At 29.9% G+C, this 22,801-nt stretch overlaps 1 protein-coding gene across 3 annotated transcripts in view; it reads left to right on the top strand.

Moving 5' to 3' along the window:
• Positions 1–22,801, top strand: part of LOC106686122 (lutropin-choriogonadotropic hormone receptor) — a 514,005-nt gene that overhangs the window by 110,289 nt on the left and 380,915 nt on the right. The gene's annotated exons all lie outside the window — the stretch shown is intronic.

The raw sequence follows: 22,801 nt of genomic DNA, 5'->3' as shown, positions 1-22,801 counted from the left end.
TATATATATAGGTAAGCGTACGGGCTCAACTTTTCTGTTTTTTAACTCTTTTTTTAAACTTTTCATGTTTAAGTGTAAAAGTAATCTCAGATATTTTCATGGTTCAGTCGAATCTATCGTATTTGGCACCTTTTGTAGTAATGTAAGTTTATTGATGGTTCCGTTTATTTTTTATGTCATCTAATTACAATAATCTATTAGGTAGTAGTCAATATTCCAGAATTATGTGGAATTTTGCGTTTTTGCGTTATGTATAACGGTGTCAGTGGTTGATCCCTGAAACACAGAGGGGATGATCGGTATTATTGAAGATAACTCTGAGAAGAATCTTTCCTGAAGAAATGAATAAAGAATCAAGTAGTACGTGTGTGGTAGTACATTCTTGAGCTTAAAGAGAAGCCCCCGAAGACATATATTAAAATCGCCCGAGTTTGGTTTCTGCATTATAAATTCTATCAATATTTACTTATTGTTTTTTCTCTTTTGTTAGCATATTTTTAAAATAATAAAATTTTTTTTAGCTTCTATAGAACTTATAACTTACAACAAATAAGTATGAATATTAGCTAAGTATATGTTGAATATTATTGAAAAAATATATATATGTAAATAAATAAGACACATAATGTGAAGAAAATAATTAAAATATGAAAGTTTCAGATTTAGATCAAAACAAAAAAAAAAATTAACAAGATTTCAAAATATAAACATTAGGATGATTATTTATTATTCGAATTATCTGCATTCTAAACATATTATTAATAAATATACATACTTACAGTTTTATTCCTGTTGGTAAGAAAATTTATATCGTAATGCGTTTATGTTTTATAGGTATTGTGTCAGCAGTTAGAAAATTTGTGCTAAAATCTAAAAACAATCCTTGAAAAGATTAAATGCGTTACAGAAAGAAACATTACTGTATAGCTCAACTGTATGGATGTGTCGATCTATTTTCTTTTGCTTGAAATATGTTTTGAGCAATAGTTGTAATAAACAATTTTATAAAAACGTTCCATCTTTGGTTTAGGTTGGGTCAATCTAACGTTTTAAAATAGAAATAAATGAAGCGTCACTTCTGGTATTTTAAAAATAATAAATATTTCCACTCGTAAGGAAAGTATGCTGGTGGCTTAAGTATAGTTGGTACTATACTTAAGCGGGATGTAATGTTCCAAACGGATACGAAGGAGAAGTGAAATTTCAGAAAATGAAGAATTTCATAGCTATTGCTAGAAGTGAATTGTTGAATGCAGCGTTTTTTATATTGCCTGTTGTATTAATTCTTAAATGAACATGAACTTTCGATTGTAATATAGAATTTCGTTTTCATTGTTTATTTTATTTTTTTAATCTGAAATAGTCTAAATAGGAAAATATACACAATTATCGTCAAATATGCAAAATCAAACTTGTATAACTGCATCTGGGTGCAGTGTAAATTTTAATGATTTTTAATCAGTGGCTTAAACACACTAACAAAATCCAGGCATTGTACATAATCCATAAGATATAGTCTATCATTTCAGGGTATTGTTTGATTTATAAACTCTCTTCACTTTTTCTTCAGAGCACCGTGGAATTCGCAATGTAACGTGGAAGATGTAGTTCATGGTTTGTGATAGTAAATAAATTTTTTTATGGCGTAACTTTTCGATCCGACACGTCTTGAAGGTTCATATCACGAAATACCGAAAAGATTATGTTTTTTTGATAATTTACGCGTAAAGGGTACGAAAAATAAAAAAAAAACGTGTGGAACAAAATCGTTTTAGATTCAAATTTCTCATCATAATTTGAGTTTCCTTGATCGGGTTAGAAAACTGAAATGGTCATCATAATGATGACCTCTTATTAAATAAATTCCTCAATTATCATTGAAAAATTAAATTCTGGAACGATTTCGGTTCCATTGGAAATCGCAAATTAAGAAAAGAAGGATAGAAACTGAAAACTACCCTCCAACAGACACACAGCATACCATAATTATGACCTAGCAACAATCAAATTAAAATTAAGAGGTTTATGGAGCTAAACATTTGTAATGGGACAACATGTTTTTGTATTCATTATGGCTAAGTATATCTAATGAAAAAATTATAATAAATTGTATGTTTTAATATAATATAGTTTTATAAAAAACTAATGGTATAATTTCTAGCATCAAGAAAGTGAATTAGAGAATGAAAAGTTCTAAGTTGCTGAAATGTTTAGTAATTTATACTAGTTGCCTTCCTTCTCACAAATTATTAATATTTATATTTGAGAAAATTACAGCAAAAAGGTTTTAATTTTTATTCTGACAGAATGAATTAATATTAATTGGTTGAGAGGGAATAAATAATATTCGTCTTGACAGAGCAGCTAACCAACCCGTGATTGCTATTCAATAAGCAAGCAGTAAATACTTAAAGAAAAACCATTTATGTTCACCAAGAACTACATTATATAACATTACAGTATTGCATTATGTGATCATTAATACAAACTGTTATTACTATGCTAAGATGTGTAATATGTTACTTATGAGAGGAATGTATTGGACAATATTGGAGGAAAATGTGGAAAGATGGGTGTGAGCTGGCAAGAAAGTGAATTTAAATAAATAAAGTAAGTAGAAAAAGGTATTCGAATTCAGTTTTTGAGATAATTCTTATTTTCTTTTTTGTATAAAATATATTTGCACTAAAAAATCATGCTGGGTTATCTGGAAGCCACTTTGCCCATCTCAGATAGTACAAGAGCCGGGAAGAAAAAAAGGCAGTTATTTCACCACAATTTTTTATTACTGTAATGAAAACTATGTATAACTACTAGTCAAAACTGATAAGTCTACCAAGTATAGGTAGGGGGAATAAAAAATGGCGGCTGTTCCAAAACCTTAAAAAACATTAATTTTTCATTCGGAGCTCAATATCTTAAAACTACTAACAACATTGAAGAACATTATTTACAAAGAACATTATTTAAAGGAGAGTAAATTTGCTAAAATATGAGCCCTAATAGAGCTATTTACATCTTATAATTCTTGGGATATAACAAAATTTCCTGAAAGATTAGTAGTTAGTTAATTTATTTTGAGAAATCTATATATTAGGAACTTTGTGACGTATAGATGTCTATTAGCACTCAAAGCTAGTTAAATTTACTATAAGGTAGTTTATAACGTTTATCTTTGTAGTAGTAGTAGTTTTTATGATATTCGAAAAAATAAATTCACAAATTGTTAATTTCTAGTTGTTCGTATAAAATGTTTGATTTTTGAAGAAATATATCTCTAGGTCCATAAGATGTACATATGTCTGCCAGCGCTCAAAATAAAGGAAGTGAAACTTAATATAAAGTAGTTTATGAAACTTATCTTCGTAGGTTTAATGTTTTTTATGATATTCGCACATGAATATAAATTTGGCAAATGAAAATTTTTCCGAACAACTATAAATCAATTTATTTTAGCAAATATCATGAAACTACTACTTCTACGCCGATAAAGGTATTAAACTGCTTCATAGTCCATTAAAATAGCTTTAATTTGAGTGCTAACAGACATCTGTACGTCAAATGGACTCTTGTACAAAGAGTAGAAGGAGGAAATATAAAATAGTGGAACTACCTTCTTAACAACTAATATTTTTATTATTAACTAATATTATTCCTAGCACACACAATAAAATTAAGGGAACAAAGAAACAGAGAGAGATTTATGTTTTTAAAAAGTTAATAGTATAATAAAACATTGTATTGTTAAACAATAACATTGAATACTGTAAAGTAAAACATTAAGTCATTTTATTGCTTCATTCGTTATCATTGTCATTTTATTCGTCATCAACTTCCACAGATTCTGTTCCTGATGAATTTAAAGTTATTGAATATGGATGATTATGGACCTGATACCCGAGCACTTTGGGGTGTGGTATCTAGAGTACTTAATTCAGATCGGCATGTGTTCGAATCTGATCTGTATTAGTCACAAGCTCCTCAAAAGATGGACTAAGAATCAGTAGGTTTGGAATAAAAAAAAAAAAAAAGGAATAAGACGGATAAGCCACTATTTTGGACTAAATTTGACTAATGGGACGTAAAGTTTAAAGTTCTTTATAAATAACTCTATTTCGTACATAATAAGGGATATTTGGGGATTTACAAAACATTTTCGATTGTAGTGAATGGATTTAAAACAGAATATAATTGAGTGTTTGTTAGTAAAACTCTCTAATGTTCAACAATGTCGTATATCTGGGAATACTTTTTGTACAAAATTGGGTATTTAAAAGTTTTTTTTTAAAACATTAAAACTTTTTAAAACGAATAAGTTGGTGGATATCGAAGGATATATGGAGTTATAATTTTATGGCTCAATTGATAACTAAAGGATTTGTATATAAAAAATAAAAACAATGTGGTTTGGTAAAAAAAATTATCATGTTTAAATGAACTATAACTAAATTATTGTTAAAATCTTCATAAATCTATACATTATAGTGTGTGTATTCGAAAGTTGAATCCACTGTAGTTACATCATATAACTATAAGTTAATACAAACTAAATTACTATACTTTATTATAATAAAATATCTAATATCTTACGTATGAGAGGATTGTAGAAATATTGGAGAAAGTCTAGAATGGTGGGAGTAAGCTGGTAGGAAAAGTGGAGGTAAATAAATAAAATAAGAAAAAACAAGTTTTCCAAATTCAGTTTTTAAGATAATTCTAATTTCTCAATATTGAAATTATCTAAATCGGATAAGATGGAATCCACATTATCGAAGAATGGTATGGATATATGATGTTATGATTTTACGACTAAATGGATAAATAAAGGATTCGTATATAAAAAGTAAAAATGGTTTGGTTTGTATACTTTTTTAGCAGGAGTAAAAAAATAGAACTTTGATTACATTCAAAAGAAAACTTTATACAAATTTTTAGTACCTGTAACATTTGAAATTTAATGCTTTATTATTCCTATGCTGATTAGAAAATAATATTCTTCAGGTTGGGTAATAAAGAGACAGTTAAACATTTATTAATTTTACGCGATATGCCTTTTTATTATGTTTCTCATTATTAAGATCATGTTTTAATAATAATTATCACTAAAATTTGTTTCGGAATAATTTTAACCCCTCTTCAATTGAAACGCAAATAACAATCAAAAATAGTTAGTATAAACGAATGATTAAATTCTAAAATAAGAAATTAAAATGAAGATAATATATAACTCTTTTTTTTTCTTTTTTGACACGTGGCTTAATTTTATCATTCCTGAATTAATTTCTTTTCCCTAACCACTTTTAATAAATCTCCAGGAACCGCATTACTCACCACATTTTTTTCTTTCTTTCCTCTCCTCGATGGGCACGGGTAGAGAAACCTTTTTCAGACCTGTTAAATGGTAGGTGGATATAAAAATATTCATACATATTTATATTTTGCTATTCTGATCAAAATGTTTCATGGAATATTTATTCTATGATCTATGTTCTATTTTTCAGCCCATCTAATATATTTAGTATTTACCAGAATAATTTAAACATTTCGCTGGACGAATTAAACATTTAGAAAGATTATAGTAAAATAACTTCAAACTTTAATTTATTTCAATTGAATTTATTAATTAATTATATAACTATCATACGAAACAACGGCTTATCATAAGAAACATATCAAAAGAGCTACCATTTAAATTATACAATACAAATTAATTATTTTTCAAATATATTAAGTCATTATCAGGCAAATAAATATTTTTATTTTGCCAATTAACCTACTTAGATAGCACACTTTACGGACATAAAGTAATAGTATTAATAAATAAAATTTATACCTAATTAATTCCTTAAATTTTTATTAATTAGTTGGTTCTACTCAAAATAATCAATTATTAAGTCAGAATAGTCTTGTTTTAAGAACTAAAGTTTAACTCCAGTATCTTCTCTTGCATAAATTATTCATCCATTTTCTGTGCATAAGTGATTCATTATAAATAAATCATAATTCATCCAATAAAAAATATATGAAACTAAAGAAGTACGTGATATGAGCAGATTTCGATTAAAATATTTTTTGTTTACGAGTAGGTTTTAGGAACTCTATCTGTGACCTAAACAGGCAATTTCAAAGTGCAAGGAATCGGTTTCGTAATATATCTTAAATAACATTAGTTTAAACATTAAGAAGAATATATATATTAACGTCTGAAAATAAATTTGTTTAAACTTCTAAAATAGTAATAACGCATATTCACCAATTGGTCTGTTTAATGATTGGATAATTAATACCAATGAATGTGTCACAGATAAATGAAACTATATTGCCAAGTTGCATGACTATCAATCAACCGGCATTGACTCATTCACTAAAGATGATAGAAAAAGAAATCATTACTTCATTTTTTTTTTTTTTTTTATAAAATTGATCAATCCATCAAGAGGTTGGTGTACACTACATACTCTTCGCAAGGTAAAGGACATTGTGTTTAAGACACATAGGAACAAAAAATAAAAATAATACATAATTTCTTGCTAGAGTAAGTTGTTCTTTTCTCTTTTTTCTGAAACCATACCTAACATAGATTATAACCAGGGAAGGTTTTATTAAGACAAAAATATATGATTTTTTGACTCAACGATTTTGTTGTTTTGTGGGATACTGAATCCGAATTTATTCTGCAATACATGTTACCTTATATTGTATTTACACTTGATGAAGATATAAAATTAAGTTCGAAACGCTGGCACCAATAAAATAAGTTTCACTTGTTTGTTATCATTACTTACAGCATCCCCTACGACTTTACGCTGTTAATTAATTAATTCAACAATTAAAACTATTTGAATAAATCTCGCCTCCTCACAGTGGTAAGAATTGTTTAGTAGATTAGCGATCATTATGATAATCAGCAAACAAAATTTTTAAATCATGATAATCTTTATTATCTTGCATTAATTTAGAAATTTGTTGGTATTTGGGTGCATAATTTTATATTTAATTTTGAATCGGGAAATGTTATTAATTATTCAAAGTACTTGGGTGATGTCTATTAGGGAGGTAATTTAATTAACTCTAGTTTAATTACACACATACATAAAATAACTCTAAAATAAATTCCCATCGATTTGAAAGCTAGGAGTGTGCTGAATTATAATATATTTTGCAAGCGGTTTAATGAAAATAACAGTAATTATTTCGACTAAAATTACCTTGCTTTGGCTCAGAAATGTATAATAGCTAACTTCTATCGAATATCTAACTTGTTACTAAATCAAACTGCTAAATTACTTTTCGCTAAAGTATGCTAATTCTCTCCCTAAAGTTTGAGAACCAGTAAGTCTAAATCTTTTGATGTATTTTATAAAAGAAAAAGTTCGGTCGTATTACGTACACGTCTCATCAACTACTTCTTAACTCTAATGATATTTTATTTCAAATCTATTTAAGTTTTTTTTCATATTGAGTCTGATTTTGAGGAATAATTATAGCTGAAAGTTCTGCGAAATAGAAAAGTTTTCATTTTGGTTTATAATGTACCTTAATGATCAGCCTCCAAAAAATTATAATATCCCTCTTCTCTTAAATTTTAAGGTTTCACGCTTCAAGAAGGTTAGAATCAGGACAACTAGAACAAGTTCCCAACGGATTTCGATTTGTTGAATCCCCTATGACAAAGTGATCCATTATCCCCAACATTGTTTAATGCTGGCTTAGGAATGTAAGTGAGACCGATCAGTACAAACACCGGATGCTGTTATCATAGGAAGAACACTCAAATCATTATCTGGAACTTTGATGCTTTGAATAAAAATACCATCCAAAAGCTATCGCCAACCGAATCCTTATATTGCAGTATGTGATGAGACATTCGATGAAGTGGACAATATAAAATAGCCGTGATCAGTTGTCACTGCTCAAAATAATATTTATGAGGTAATAAAAGCAGGGTTAGAAGCTGGCAGTATGTGTTTGAATGCACTCTCGAAGGTACTGAGTTTGCGAAACCTCTCCAGCGAAGTCAAGCTATTGATGTACCAAAAAATCGTCATGGTTGTGGTGACATATACCAGTGAAATGTTATAGTACAAGAGCCGGGAAGAAAAAAATGTAGTTATCTCACCCGAAGTTTTGATTACTTCAATAAAAACAATGTATAATTACTAGTCAAAATTGATGAGTCTGCCAAGTATAGGTAGGGGGAATAATAAATGGCGGCTGTTTTGACATTGATTTTTCATTCGGAGCTCTATATCTTAAAAACTACCAACAACAATAGAAAATATAAGAGAACATTATTTAAAGAAGAGTAAATTTTCTGAAATATTAGTCCTAAAAGAACTATTTACGTCCAATAGTTATTGAGATATAGCTTGTTAAAAAACGAAATTTCGTAAAAATCTACTGATAGATTAGTAGTTAGTTAATTTATTTTGCGAAATCTATATCTCAGGAACTATGTGACGTACTGAAGACTTTTAGCACCCAAATTAAAGATAGTTTAATGGACAATAAAAAAGTTTATGGCCCATAGGAATAGTAGTTTTCATGACATTTACTAAAATAAATTGATTTATAGGTGTTCGGACAATAAATTTGATTTATAAAAAACTTTATTTCAGAAACCATTGGACGTACTGATGTCCGCCAGCGCTGAAATTAAAGCTAGTTAAATTTACTATAAAATAGTTAATTATGTTTATCTTTGTAGGAGTAGTAGTGTATGAAGCATGCCCTCAACCGAATTGCCGGACACACTTCACTTTTGGGTTGGCTGGTTGGGTCAGAGTGGACTGTATAATTGAAAATGAACATGATTAAATGAAAAATAAAATTCTATTGTTTAAGTTACAAATGGTGTAGTGGGTGGCCGAAAGAAAACATTTATGAATAAATGGTTAGTAAAATTTTGAATGACAGGGCTATGGAAATGGTAGATAATGAGGTGGTTGATGATGATGTGGATGTTAACTATTGATAGATGAACTTACTCCATGGTTCTTTCTTCCCTCCACATTCTCATGCCTCTCTTCCCTCTGCTTCCGAGAACAACTCCAGGAGTTCTACTCACTCATGGTAGATTCCTGAGGAGAGATAAAAAAAAAAAAGAATGGATTGCTTCTACCAGAAGACAAGATGGCTCTCTTCTCACATTAGTCTGGGTTGCTTCCCTTCACAGAGAGCGCTGGAGGAGGTGAGATTTGGCTGTTGGCCACATGGGGCGCTAATCCTATACAGCCTTTCCGATTCAACCTTTCGGTTGCCGTAGGTTACCCGGAACAAGTAGTTTTTATGACATTTGACAAAATAAACTCACAAAATGTTAATTTCTTGTTGTTAATATAAAATATTGGTTTTTGAAAAAAATATATATGTAGATCCATGAGACGCACATATGTGTGCCAACACTCAAAATAAAGGAAATTTAACATACTATAAAGTAGTTTATGACACTTATCTTCGTAGGGGTAGTAGTTTTTATGATATGACGTTCTCTTAGGTTTTCTTGAGTTGTTCCTACTTTTTAAGATATAGAGCTCCGAATGAAAAATTAGTTTTTGTATCGCTTTAAAACAGCCGCCATTTTTTATTCCCCCTACTACTATACTTGGCAGACTCATCAATTTTGACTATTAATTATACATAGTTTTCATTAAAGTAATCAGAAATTGGGGTGAAATAACATCCTATTTTCTCCTCTTGGGCTCTTGTACTATTACCTCTTACTCAAAGTGTGGAGAAGAAAGAAAGGTCCTACTAATGATATTGTAGCGGTGTGATTTAAATTAGTTTATTAATGAGTCGATTAATTTTCATACACATAGAACCCTCATTTAACCTTAAAAACATATGAAAAATACCTGTTCTAATTTTTGAATTATTATTGTCATTCATTCCGTGTACTAATCAATAAAAATTAAATAATACTTTCATTTGTGTTCCTTATTTAAAGACATTAAAAATACCTTTTTGATACTGCCACTTCTGTGTTCATGGAATGTTAAATCGTGGCCTTTATGTAATACATCGAAATATATTGACCGATAAATAAATCAGGACAATGAAGTTATGTATGGCCAACCAGATATTGTGGTATTTATTAAGATGAACAGAATTCGGAGGCTTGGCCATACCAAAGAATCACCAATAAGGCTGCTTTATCAATTGCCAGAAGGAAAGCGAACGCAAGAGAGGGTGTGCCCTAGACTGGATTTTGGTGAGGAGATGGCGGAAAGATGCAACTGACATGAAAGAGTAGATATGTTTAAAATCCGTGTAAAAATCCATCTGACCCCTTCTGACTGACTTTTCAGATTACTGATCCGATTTTTTTAGATTTAGTATTAAAGTCATAATGATCCTCATTAATTGACATTATAATCCATGATGGTGTCTTATTGAAGGGTTCATACATAATCTATGAAAAATGAGGTAAATATAGTGTTTTTTTTTATCGTTGGGAAAAAAATGAAATATGAAATTCAAATAATTTTACTATCGCCAGTTTTAGTAATTAACTAAGGAGGAGTCTCGTCCGCTGGACGGTGTTAGTCTTTCATTTTCTCTCGTATTTTTTTCAACATTGTACTTAATTTACTTTTAATTTTATCCTCATTGAAATAGTTTAACATGACTCAAATTGCGAATAAAAAAACTCTACCTCGAAAGCACCTAATTTAGTTTATTTTAAATAAAAAATGGTTTATTAACCATTTGGTATTGTTAAAATTTATAAAAATACATGTTTAAATATGAACTATGAAAGAATTTAATTATTAACTAAAGGAAAAATAGAGATTGTAGTTTTAAGACTGATAAATCGGAGACAGTCGAGATATATAAGATAATCTCCTAGGGGGGTACTATTCAGGTGTTGTGCAAATTTATAGCAGAATCCAAATTAGATTTTTAAAATTAAATAAATAATAACAAATTAAATTAAATAATAAAAATTAATAAATTTAAATAAATAATAACAATTTACATCCTCAGCTCCATTGTTTTATAATATAACAACAGGGGCAGTGTAGGATTCCAACGGGAGTCTTGGGCCGACGTAAGAAAAGGAAAAAAAAAGATAATGTCCGATCTTCGATCATTTATAAGTTATATTCTTCCGTCAGTAATGTTTACACTTCCAATTAAAATTCCTACTTCAAACAAACTAAATAGAGAAGTCGAATAACTGTTTTGAAATAGGTATTATTATTTGGTGATAATTACTCTTTAGTACTTACACTATCACTTATTCTGACACAGCTCTCTTTAATGGAGAGCTGTGTGGGAATAAGTTGATTTTCATAGACACGTCAGTTCGTGCTAACCTACATAAGTGAGATGAAATGACTTTCTTAGATGTTATTTGCTTAGCTTGAGTGCACGTGTAAGATGTGGCTTCATTATGAACACAGCCTCGCCACCACTGTTTATTTTCTTATTCTCTGAGTGCTCTTGATGTACTTGAATCTATCCAGAAGTATAGTGGCAAATAACATTATTACATTGTATTTATGTGTTGTATTTCTAATCAATGAAGTCAGGCACTTAAACTTCTGTAAGACCAAAAATAATCTTTATTAAGTTTATTGGATTTTTACTAAATAAGATTTTTATAACTTATTGCTTCTTCTATATTTCATTCAATGTATTAATATGTTTATGATTATATACGGATTTAATTTATGTCTCACCGATACAGAATCTTGATATAACGCAATAGAAAAAAAAATACTTTTCGGAATAGTCTGGGCTATAGACAACTTCCAGTTCAGGGTTCATACTGACTACAGTCCCTAGCTGTGGGTGCGAAGGTTGAAGGAGTCCTCTACCAGGGTTACACGGTGAAAAGAACTCCTCAGACAGTATATCATCGAGGTTGTATACAAGCAAGGAAAAAGTGAAGCTTGTCCTGAGCAATTACAGTAGATGCAGTAGAGGCCTGTATCGTTCAGGAATGTCGGGCTAGTGACCCACGAAGTAAGTGAAGTCACACGAGCTCAACTGAAAGACTTCTTTATTGATTCCTGCCATCCTCTGTTATTATATCTGCTAATATGGCTGCCTGTCAGTTGACATTAGGTCGTAACTTACATATAGATGGTTCCATATAAATTTTTTTTAAAATAATTTATTTATTGATATTTACAACTGTATACATATATACACATCAAGTTAATTTGCTGTAAGTGATATTATGACATGATAAAAACATGTGGAGAATCTACCCATTGATAGAACTCCAAAAACATTTCTAAAGGAGAAGATCTCGAGGCCATCTTCTTTTCAGACGCCTAGGAGGATTATTAGGTAGTGAAGGAGAAGCCAGGTTAGAAACGAGTTGGTTTGGTTGGTTGGGAAGTTTATTATGGAAGGATTGGTATCTGGTTCTGGCCAAATCGGCAACATAGGGGACATTGAGGTCCTGATGGATGATTGGATTTGTGACAAAGTAAGGAGCATTAAGGATTTTACGAAGGATTTTGGACTGTAAGGATTGGATTCGAGAGGAATTAGATGGTTTAGTGGAGCCCCATAGCTCAACTCCGTATATCCAAATAAGGTTTAGTTTAAAGTTGAAATAATGTTTGGTACTGGTTCGAGTATTTTCGAATGTCAGTTTTTACAAAATCCATCCAGTATTTTCGCTTATGTATTCAATTTCCTTAAAACGCATTTAATACAATAAATTTCAAACTCAGCTCTTCTAAAAAAAAATCATTCTAAAACGATGCATCAAATTTATTAAAAACTAAAAATAATATATTATTTTCCAATATTGAAGTAGGGGTTGATTAAAATGAAAGTTACACTGATATTTCTTCAAGATTCTAGGCAGAAGTTTTTGTTGTGTTATAATTAGTCATTAATACTCCATTCATAATGCCTTAAAAAAAAGAAAGAAAGAAGAGGAAATGATTAACTGAAATAGCCAAGGAGGCTTCTTAAAAAAGACGATTAGAAACTGCAGAAGAAAGGAACCGACGTTCTTTTATACAGCCACGATGGGAAATGTTCTTTACGTGCAAATGGGGCTAGACCTAAACGATCTCAATTGTTGAAGCAAGATCAATTTAACATTCAAACGTTGCATTACGCCAATAAAAAACATTGTTCAATTCTAATCAAAGTTGGAACAAATTCTCCACGGAATCATATGAAAATTGAAGACTACTCCTATATGCGATATTCGTTTTTTTTCGATTCGGATACAGTATGACAATAATTTTAATGGCCACGTCTCATTATAAATTTGTTTAATTTCACAACCTCAACCTAATGCTTTGCTGGATATTTTCATTTTTAGCATAAATGTTCCTTTAAGACATTAATGCTTTTTTTTTTTTTTAAATTTATTTATTGCTATTTACTACAGTGCATCCCTCATATGGATGTTTACATACATCAAGTAAATTTTATTTTAGTTTATAATAGAGTGATACAGGCGTGAAGAGAAACTACCCATTGGTAGCACTCTAATGACGTTTTTACATTAGCAGGTCTCGTGCCCATCTTCTTTTCAGGCTTCTCGAAGCATTTTCTGGAATGGAAGAAGAATCAAGGTTAGAAATTAGTTCGGGTGGTTAGGGGGTTTATAATTGTCATGTAGATCAGTCTTTTGTAATGAATTGTAAGTTTAGACCGCTTGTCTAGGAAGTCCTGTAATTGAAGTATTTAAAACATGAATTTGATTTTTTAAAATTTATTATTTATGTGTTGTCACGGTTAGTAAAAGGAAATCAAATTTTAGATTTTTTCGTGTTGTCTCCTGAGTTCAAAACTACTAACACTAATAATAATAGTTAGATATAATATTGAAACTACTTTTGTAATAATATGTTAATATTATCTATTTCCACTTATGTTTTAAAAATATATATTTACAGAACAATCTACTTACTCAACTTTCAAATCATAGGGAATTGAAATCATTTGAAAAGGGACGAACTTGCATAACCTTGAGGATTGGAGGAATTTGAATATTTATTCTCCACACATTTTTTTCTCTTTGTGCGTTATGATGAAATAAATCAAGATAAATTTCATTTAGTTTTAATGTTTAAAAAAAAGAAGAAGATATTTTAGTTAAATCTTAATTTTCCTCATAGCTACATAATGAATTATCACATATAAATTAAAATGTTTTAATTAAAAGGAAAACGTCAAATGAACGACCTCGAAAGGATATCCCTGTTGTTTTGAGTGTAGTCAAGCAGTAAAATTAGGTGTTTCAGAGGTTATTAGTCGTAAACAGTCGTTGCCTTCATTATGCTCTGAATCTTGAATAGGTGTTGTTTTCTGCACAAGGGCACACATGGAATTGAATTGTTGGCTAAATTAGGAAACATGAAAGGATTCAGGAGTTAACGGAACATGTCCCTCTTCCCATTGTGTAATTATAAATCTGTTTTTATCATTCATTCGTGATGATATTCTTGAATTATTTAACTTATAACAATAAAAAGTATTAGAATAGAGTAATTTATATTTTTTATAATTTCTATTCTTTTGGTTAGGATGATTTTCCTTACATTAAAATTACTTCCGTATAATAGAATATTTTTTAAATATTATAAATTTAGTTTACCTAATTTTTTTTATTTGCAATACAACTGATTTCAATTATACTAGCCTTATTTTTAATTAAATTTTTTAGCCTTAACATGGACAGTACAGATTTTTTTTTAGAACTAATCATTGTGTTGTTATAGTCTATTCAGTGTTTATTTCAAAAAATAAATAATCGATCCAGCACGATTTTGAGCCTGATGGTATTTCTATAATTAATTAAATTCAAAATTTGTAATATTTTAATTCTGATATCACAACCTGAAGTCTCCCTACTACTTTTTTTTCTGAAACTAAATTGTGAGAATATTTTGAAATTTGATGTTTTTATTTTGTTTAGGTTGTTTTAAGCTTAAGTGGCTAATCACAGTTTATAATTTTGGAACTAAGAAACACATTATAAAACTGAAATACATAGCTAGACTAGAGCAGGAGTCGGCATCATGTAGCTCACGAGCCGTATGCAGCTCAGGAGAGTCATACTTGCGGCTCTTGAGTTGTTTACTAATAGTACCTATAGAAAAATTAATTAAATTATTGAAATTGCAAAACAAATATAATAATTCTGCGCACACTTCAAAATGCGCGGCCTATGAACTTTTTGAATGATCCCATCATGTAAGGTGAGTAATCCCGGTGAAATATTTGTTTACTAAAACTTTCACTTTGTTACATAAAAAATCGTGGACCTGTGCAATAGCGAGTCTGGGCCGTAAAGAAGATTTTGGGCCAACCATGAGTATAAAAAGTCTGGCTCGTGCAAATAAATGCAGAGTAAACAAAACATTAGAAGTCTGACTTTCTTTTAATTTTTAGAACTGTGATATATTCTTATTAAATATTGATTCAAAGTGAATATTTACCATAATTGAATTTTATGTTTACAATATGGCTTTTACATTTTGGCGTGTCACTACTACATTTCTAAGGACAAAACTTTATGATATCTACGATATTTACATTTCGGAACGAGCCAAAAATGTCAACAGACAACGGACAATACAACTTACTTCTAGGATCTCTCAGGGTTTGATTCTTCAGTTTAGAGGTCTTACTATTACTAACAAGCACGAAAGAATCTCAAATACTGTTTTGGAATGCAATACCCTCCTGCGATGTTATTAAAAATGATTTTGCTCTAACTTGATCTAGAGCGTAATGTGATCGATCCTAGATAATTGTCCAAAGCGTGGCCGATCAAAACTTCGAAATCATCTGTTTCAATTTTTTCGAACTATTTTCTGCATGTTCTATCAGAAACCGTACATAAACCAAACACTTTTAATAAATTTCTACGCGCTTTTGTATTATTTCTTCTTTGTTGAAATTCGTAAAAAAATTAATGGTGTAAATCAACTTCAGTAGGGTATACGATCTCGTCTCAATCAATACTTACGTGAATTATCATAGTTTTAGTTCATTCGCTAGGTAAGAGTGTATACATGCGTGATTAAATGAGAGAGTCAAATACGCGCATGCTTGCTTTAAGTTGTTGTTACTGGAACGGACAGAACTTTCCGGTATACCTAATATATGTTAATGTCTAAAATCATTATGCAAAAAGATATATTAGTTATGAGGTAGTAAGAAAAATCTCATCTTTAAAATCGTTAAAATAGCCTAGTGATACTGTTAGAAATTCCCCAAAGTACTAAATAATACCAATGGAACAATACGCAAGTTTTAATATTGAGTAAATAAATAATTCGAATTATATAAGAGATTAGTGAATGATAGTTATATAAAAATAAAAAATGCCTTATTCTAACGCTTTTTGTCTAACAATTTTATTATTTTCATTTCATTAATTTATGAAGTTTCATATTTTTGATGCATATACATTTTTTCAGTATTTGTTTCGATTGAATGAAGTTTATATTTCCTTCTGTCAAATAATTTTATAAAACAGAATATGCAAATACTTTTATGTACTTTAGTTTAGTACACAACAGCAATTGCAAATTAAAGGATCTTGAAATGAAAAAATCGTCTACGTATTTTTGTTAAATTTAAATAACACTGAAAAAAAAGAAAGAAAAATAAGTCTTGCTATTATATTCCGTCGTAGCACAGCAGTACCTCAGGATTCAGCGAATACCATTAAAGAATTCATAACTGGGTTTTATGATCCTTCTGTTATGAAACATCTCTTAAATTACTCCCTATAAAGTGGGTCTGATTTTCTTCTATTAATTTCTCTCCTCTCCCCTTATCCTCAGAGTCATTCTAAAGATTTGTTTTTTAGGCACACTAAGTTAGTGATGGTAGAATCTGAGTCATGTTATGTTAGTATGAAGAAATATAAGAAACAAAAATGAATAGATTTTTACTCATTCTTAAGCGCTTCTTTCCAAATGATCACTTATATATCTATATCAGTTATATAAAATAATTTCAATACCATATATTAATAATATATTTCAACCACAAATATAAAATAAAGCAAACCAGGTATATTTAAAATAATATTAATTATCAAATCGACCTCCGTTCTTGTACCTCCCCGGCCATTGACTTTAGTGAATCCAGCCCACTCCCTTATGATGCTATGTTGCAAAGGAAGGGCCTAGTAGGTTGTATATATGCATATATGCATATAGGATTTAGATATAAATATTTTATGTTTGTATTTAATTTGTAAATAAATTTAGGAGGTTAGAAAAAAAAATTGTTTTATTTCTTTAGTTCTTCATTTTTATCACAGTTGCAAATCGAAAAAAAAACAAACATAAATATATATAGTTTACAGCATAAAACTAATTCCCCAGTAATTCAAATATCTTTTTTTGTGATCATCTTAAAACATAATTCCATTAAATTTGTTTTAATTTTATTGAATCAATAAAATATATCAATGTTATATCAATGTACTACGTCATCGTGTTGTCCCTGGTAAGGCTAGTTGCAATTGATTTATTCATACTATAATGAAAGATCAATACAAGATTTGAATAATTAATTAGAGAATCCTTCTCATAAAAAAAAAATTATCACGCTGACTACCGATTACGAGATAATTCGTACCTCGCTTTCTTGTCTAAGGCGGCAGCTAATCGCTATTTCATTTTTTTTTAATTCCTATGTTTTGAACCGCTAATATTGAATTCATATTCACATTTATACGAAAAATAAAAAAATCTATGAGATAAATCGTTGATGACTTCGTACGGTGGGTGGGAAACTGCCGTTTTTGAGCAAAAACTTCTAAATTGTTTAAATCTGTAATTCACAAGAATTCCTATGTTATTCAGGGTGCTGAATTTAATTGAATGATTTTCTTTTTAATTTTTAGGTGTAAAAATATAAATCTTTGATTTTTCCATCATTAAAATCATTTTCTCCAATAAATAAAATGTTATGATTCATAGTCGTTAATTCGATTATTGTTGTCACCTTATATTGGTTACACCTTCCAAGAAAGCACCTGGCTGTATTCCTCAATGAAACGTACACAAAAGCTGCTCCAGTATGTACAATTTTATGGGATAATGGTCTCATTACAAAGGTCAATAAATCATATTTATTCTGATCCATCGAAAATGTGCAAAAACGGCAAAAATATTAAATGAAAAATGGCCAAAGAAATGTAGAAAAATTTTTTTAAGAAACAAACCTACTTTTGAAAACTACAATTTGTATATTATCTTTCGTTAGTATTGACCTGGGCGAAATATTTTTTGTTGGAATGTTTTAACATAATAACAATAACTAGTAAAAACTCACTGTTTGCCAATGCCGAAATAACGTCTGTTATGTCGACGGTTGTTTGATAGGAGAACCCATTATAGTGAATTAATTTATAAGTATTTGAATGTAAGAAACCACAATCATCAACATGATAAGGCACGCTTCATTTTGGAGGGTTCACACTGTGGGTAGTGACATGAACGAAAACTATGAACTATCTAGTTAGTGTGGAGTCAATTCATAACATTTTGGAACATTCATATTATTGTAATTTGTTTAAATAGGGAACATTATCATGGTACATCGACACTTACTAATTGGTAGTTCGATTCATCTTTTCAATTATTATTTTAAGAAAATAATAATATATTATTTAATTAATTATAATTAAAATTTTAAAAGTCATTACATTACAAAGGCAGTCCATATGTTAAATTTCGTAACTTCTTAGTCTCAGCTTAACGATCAACTATCAACTCTTCGTTAACATTATAAATTTTAAATACTGACTTTTTTGATGTGTGTACCTGAATTTTTTTAAGGTAATAAACCTCTCCGAAATCATATTTTCTTGTCAAGTGCTGAACCAAAATAGATTTGTCGTGCAAACAGATAAATCTAAGAAGAGTGTTACCCTGTGATGTTGAGAACATCTCCGAGTTGTCTAAAGACGAACCTGTTACATATATTCATGAATCTTCTCCCCGTTTCGGAGATTCGTCGTTGGAGTATATTCTGTCCCAATGTACACCTCCCAAATTTGAATATTGTTAGGATATCAAGTTGACTCGTAACGATGTGAATTGTATACCTGGGCGGCTTTTGATATTGGATTTGAGCATCGATTTGAAGAAAAAATTGTAAGAATGAAATCCCATCACTTAAAAAGAACAAAAAAAAAATTAATTTGAATTACAAACTATACCAAAAACATGAGGTGTAGGTATTTTCTAAGTAATATTCTGCTGATGATTTACTAATAATAATAATTCACACAAAACTAAAAAATCTTTGTAACAAATCCTGCCTGTTGTAAGTCCTAAAGATGAAACTCGAAAGACTCTGTGACTGGATTAAGCAGGTCCATGACCTCCTACAGTTCCTTGGAAGAACTAACATTGCCTCAAAGAAATGTGTAATGATGCATAACTTTAATGAATACAGTGGGTATTGTTCTAATCTAGGAGGCTTAAAACGTTCCGAGCATCATCCCATTGCGTTGTGAAACCACTTTCTAGGGAACATGTTTCCGTTATCAAACCGCACTTTTAACCCATTTAATGGCTAAAAACAAAAATCAGATAACAACCATAATGATTAAATAGTATGACAGAAAAACAAGAAACATAAGAAGATAACAGATAATATATGTACATAAGTGAAGAAAGTTCATCGTGCAATATTATATAATAATATGCAGGGAAAATAATAATATTCAAATTAAGAATGAAAAATTGTAGGAAGATAGTCCGGATGGCGATCAATAAAGGTATTAAAATAGTAATAGAAAAATACTCTGTTAACCAACGTTTCGTCCAACTTTGCAGGGCTTCGTCAGTGCTAAATGAAAACAAGATACAAACATTGTAAGAATATACGCACTTCTATCATACCTAGTTGTATTTATTAGTAACTAGTTTCTAGTCCACCTACATGTATAGTTCCTTACATTATTATTATTATTTCTTTTTTGTATGCTTAATAAACAAAACCCTTGTTTTGGAATGCTTTTTATTTTAATGTTCTACAATATTTGTTTCTTGTTTTTTCATTTAGCTCTGAGGAAGCCCTGCAAAATGGAGCGAAACCTTGGTTAACAATAAATAGTAGTCTCCTACTATTTTGATCCTCTATTTACCGCCACCCGGACATCTTATAGGGCTATCTTCCTACTACCTACTTCATACGGTTACCTATCTTTTTTCAATCGCTTTGGCGATCATTTGCTTAATCCCTGTTGGCAATTATCCAAAAATAAGTTAATTAATTAAAATTGAATCCTGCAAAACTATTATTATAATTGGATTCCTTTCCAAAGGCCTTTTGTGTGTTTACCAGTTTCCAATTAAATACCTTTATATTTATAAAATTTTGTTACCATTAATTATATAATATAATAAGGGATGGTATTGGGTAATATAATAGTATATAAACTATATAAAGAAACAATGTGTTTATTTACATTAATAAGATTAAAGGAAATTATACAATGATTGATATAATCCAGATAATTGGTTTGGCATAAAATATGAAATACTAACAAATGAACTTATTACCTTTGAATATATAAATATATATGTGAATAAGTGCTATGCTGGGTGATTCATGCAGAGGCGTGTAGTGACGGCTTCGCCGTTGGTATCATGTTGTCCCTAAGGCTTCCATGTCTGAAGAGCCCTCTAACTCCCCTAGCTCCGGTCTTTCTTCTATGTTCTGTACCTTACTATGTTTTCCGCCTTCTCTGTAATGTCTGCCCTAACTTGTTCCAAAAAGGGGCGTCGCCTTTTGGGAATCTTACTTCCTCATTGGCTATTATAAGCCACGCTCAAGAAGAATACATAACAAGGGGCTCTATAGTGCAGGTGTTGTTTTCAAACTTTAATTGATCTGCCTACCGACAAAGCCAGCAGGCAATACCTGTTTTTAATAGATTTGTTCAGCAATGTCCTTTCCACCTGTACCCATTAACCACTTGCAAAGGGTTCTTTGTTGACAGGTATCATACTCGACACATGTATGACAAGACATATGGCAAAGACTTTTATAATATTAATAATTGTTAATACCTCAATACATATCAAAAGAAAATAAATCTATATGAGAATCAACAAAGTAAATACATATGCACAATTAGAAATTTAAAAAAATTGAAATCACATAAAAAATAAAGAAAAAATTACGTGTTTGTTTTTTCTCTGTTCATAGCCCTGATAAAACGCCTCACATTCTGGACGAAATTTTGTGCACTAATAAATGAGTTTCTACTTCACTGGCAGTTCTCCCTACTATTTCCTGATATTTAAAATAATGTTTTGCTATCTTATAGAAAAAAAATCTTTGAATTAGAGTTATAATGATTATTCTATTGTATAAACGTTTATAATAACTTCCAATCAAGGGTTTAAAGATATTTAAAGAATAAACTTATAATTAAAAATAAATTATTATTTACGTATTTTTTTTTTATTTCAAAGCTGATTCTGTATAATTTTCTTCTTATTGGTACCTACATGGGTATATCAATAGTTAGTTTTAGAGAACAATAAGCGAGCTCTTATTTCTTCCTAGCATTATCTTATAGAAAATTATTGACTTTATTATCTATATTGGTAATTTTGGTATTTTTTGTTGTTTCAGACACTGTAATAGCATTCATTAGATAAGGAAACATAGAACGTGGAAGTGCAATCAGTGGGGATTGCACAAGTTGAAGCTTGAGTTAGTTATTCTGGGAGATGAAGGGGTATAGTCCTTCTACCAGCAATAATTTGTGGTTTGCCAGCAAACAGCAAAATTTATTTAGAAGTGAACTTCGTAATCTTGTTACTTAAGGCCACATAGGGTTAATGTAGAAGTTATTCTACACTGCTTGTGTATATTTACGACATAGTAATAACTAGTTTTATTTAAATTATTGGTCCAAAGTGAAGAGTAATGTATTACCATCCAACTTTTTTTGGTTAACAGAGGGGACGTTGAATGGTAAATACAAATCATTTAATTTAATAGGCTTTTGAATTTTCTCTTATCGATGAAAGTGAACTTTATAACAATAATTTTTTAAAAAATCGATAGTATACAACATGGTTAGGAATCATTTAGGATGTATAAATTTATTTTTAAATCGTTGCCATTAATATGAATTTATAAATAAGTAACTTAGGTGCAATAATTTTATAAATACATTAACTGAACGTTTCATTGGAGCACGATTTGGAATAAACAGAAGTAAGGTGATTAAGACCTTACTCGTTCCAATATTAATTGCTATTCTCTTTAACCCCTAATAATATACAACGTCCTACACAACCATTTTTCCAATCTACCTACATTAATCAGATTTCAGAGGGTGTTAGGAGGAGGGATAATATAACCAATCGATTTATCAGTATTTGATCAAATATTTTTAGGTTTGGGTAAGTTGTGGGAAGATAAATGTAATTCAGAGAGACACACATAAGCCAGTTGAAAGAATGATAAAATTGAAACACTATTAAAAAGAGGAATAGTTGAAGCTAAAAGAATTTATTTTTCCTTTAAATTTGCTTGAAAAGCAAAATATTATCTCCTATATATTAAATACAGTAACATTGAGCTGGACAATAGTGGTAAATCCGAAAAAAAAAACCGATTTGGTTTCATTTAGACGTATTCCACAGACAGTGGACTGGGATTTCTTTCTCCACTGGTGTCGTCCTATAGAGTAGCCCAAAGCTCACAGGGCTATAAAAATATAATTTTATTTCCTTGGAAGTTGTTTGTCATTTGTATTTAGATGTTAAAACGAAAAACTTCTAAACTTTCTGTAGAATATTTTATATCTGTCAGTTCA

Source organism: Halyomorpha halys, unplaced genomic scaffold (assembly GCF_000696795.3).
Source record: "Halyomorpha halys isolate HHAL.00 unplaced genomic scaffold, Hhal_1.1 Scaffold780.1, whole genome shotgun sequence".
NCBI lineage: Eukaryota > Metazoa > Arthropoda > Insecta > Hemiptera > Pentatomidae > Halyomorpha > Halyomorpha halys.
The sequence above is the reverse complement of the archived record's forward strand: the minus strand, read 5'-3'. Positions and strand labels throughout refer to the sequence as shown.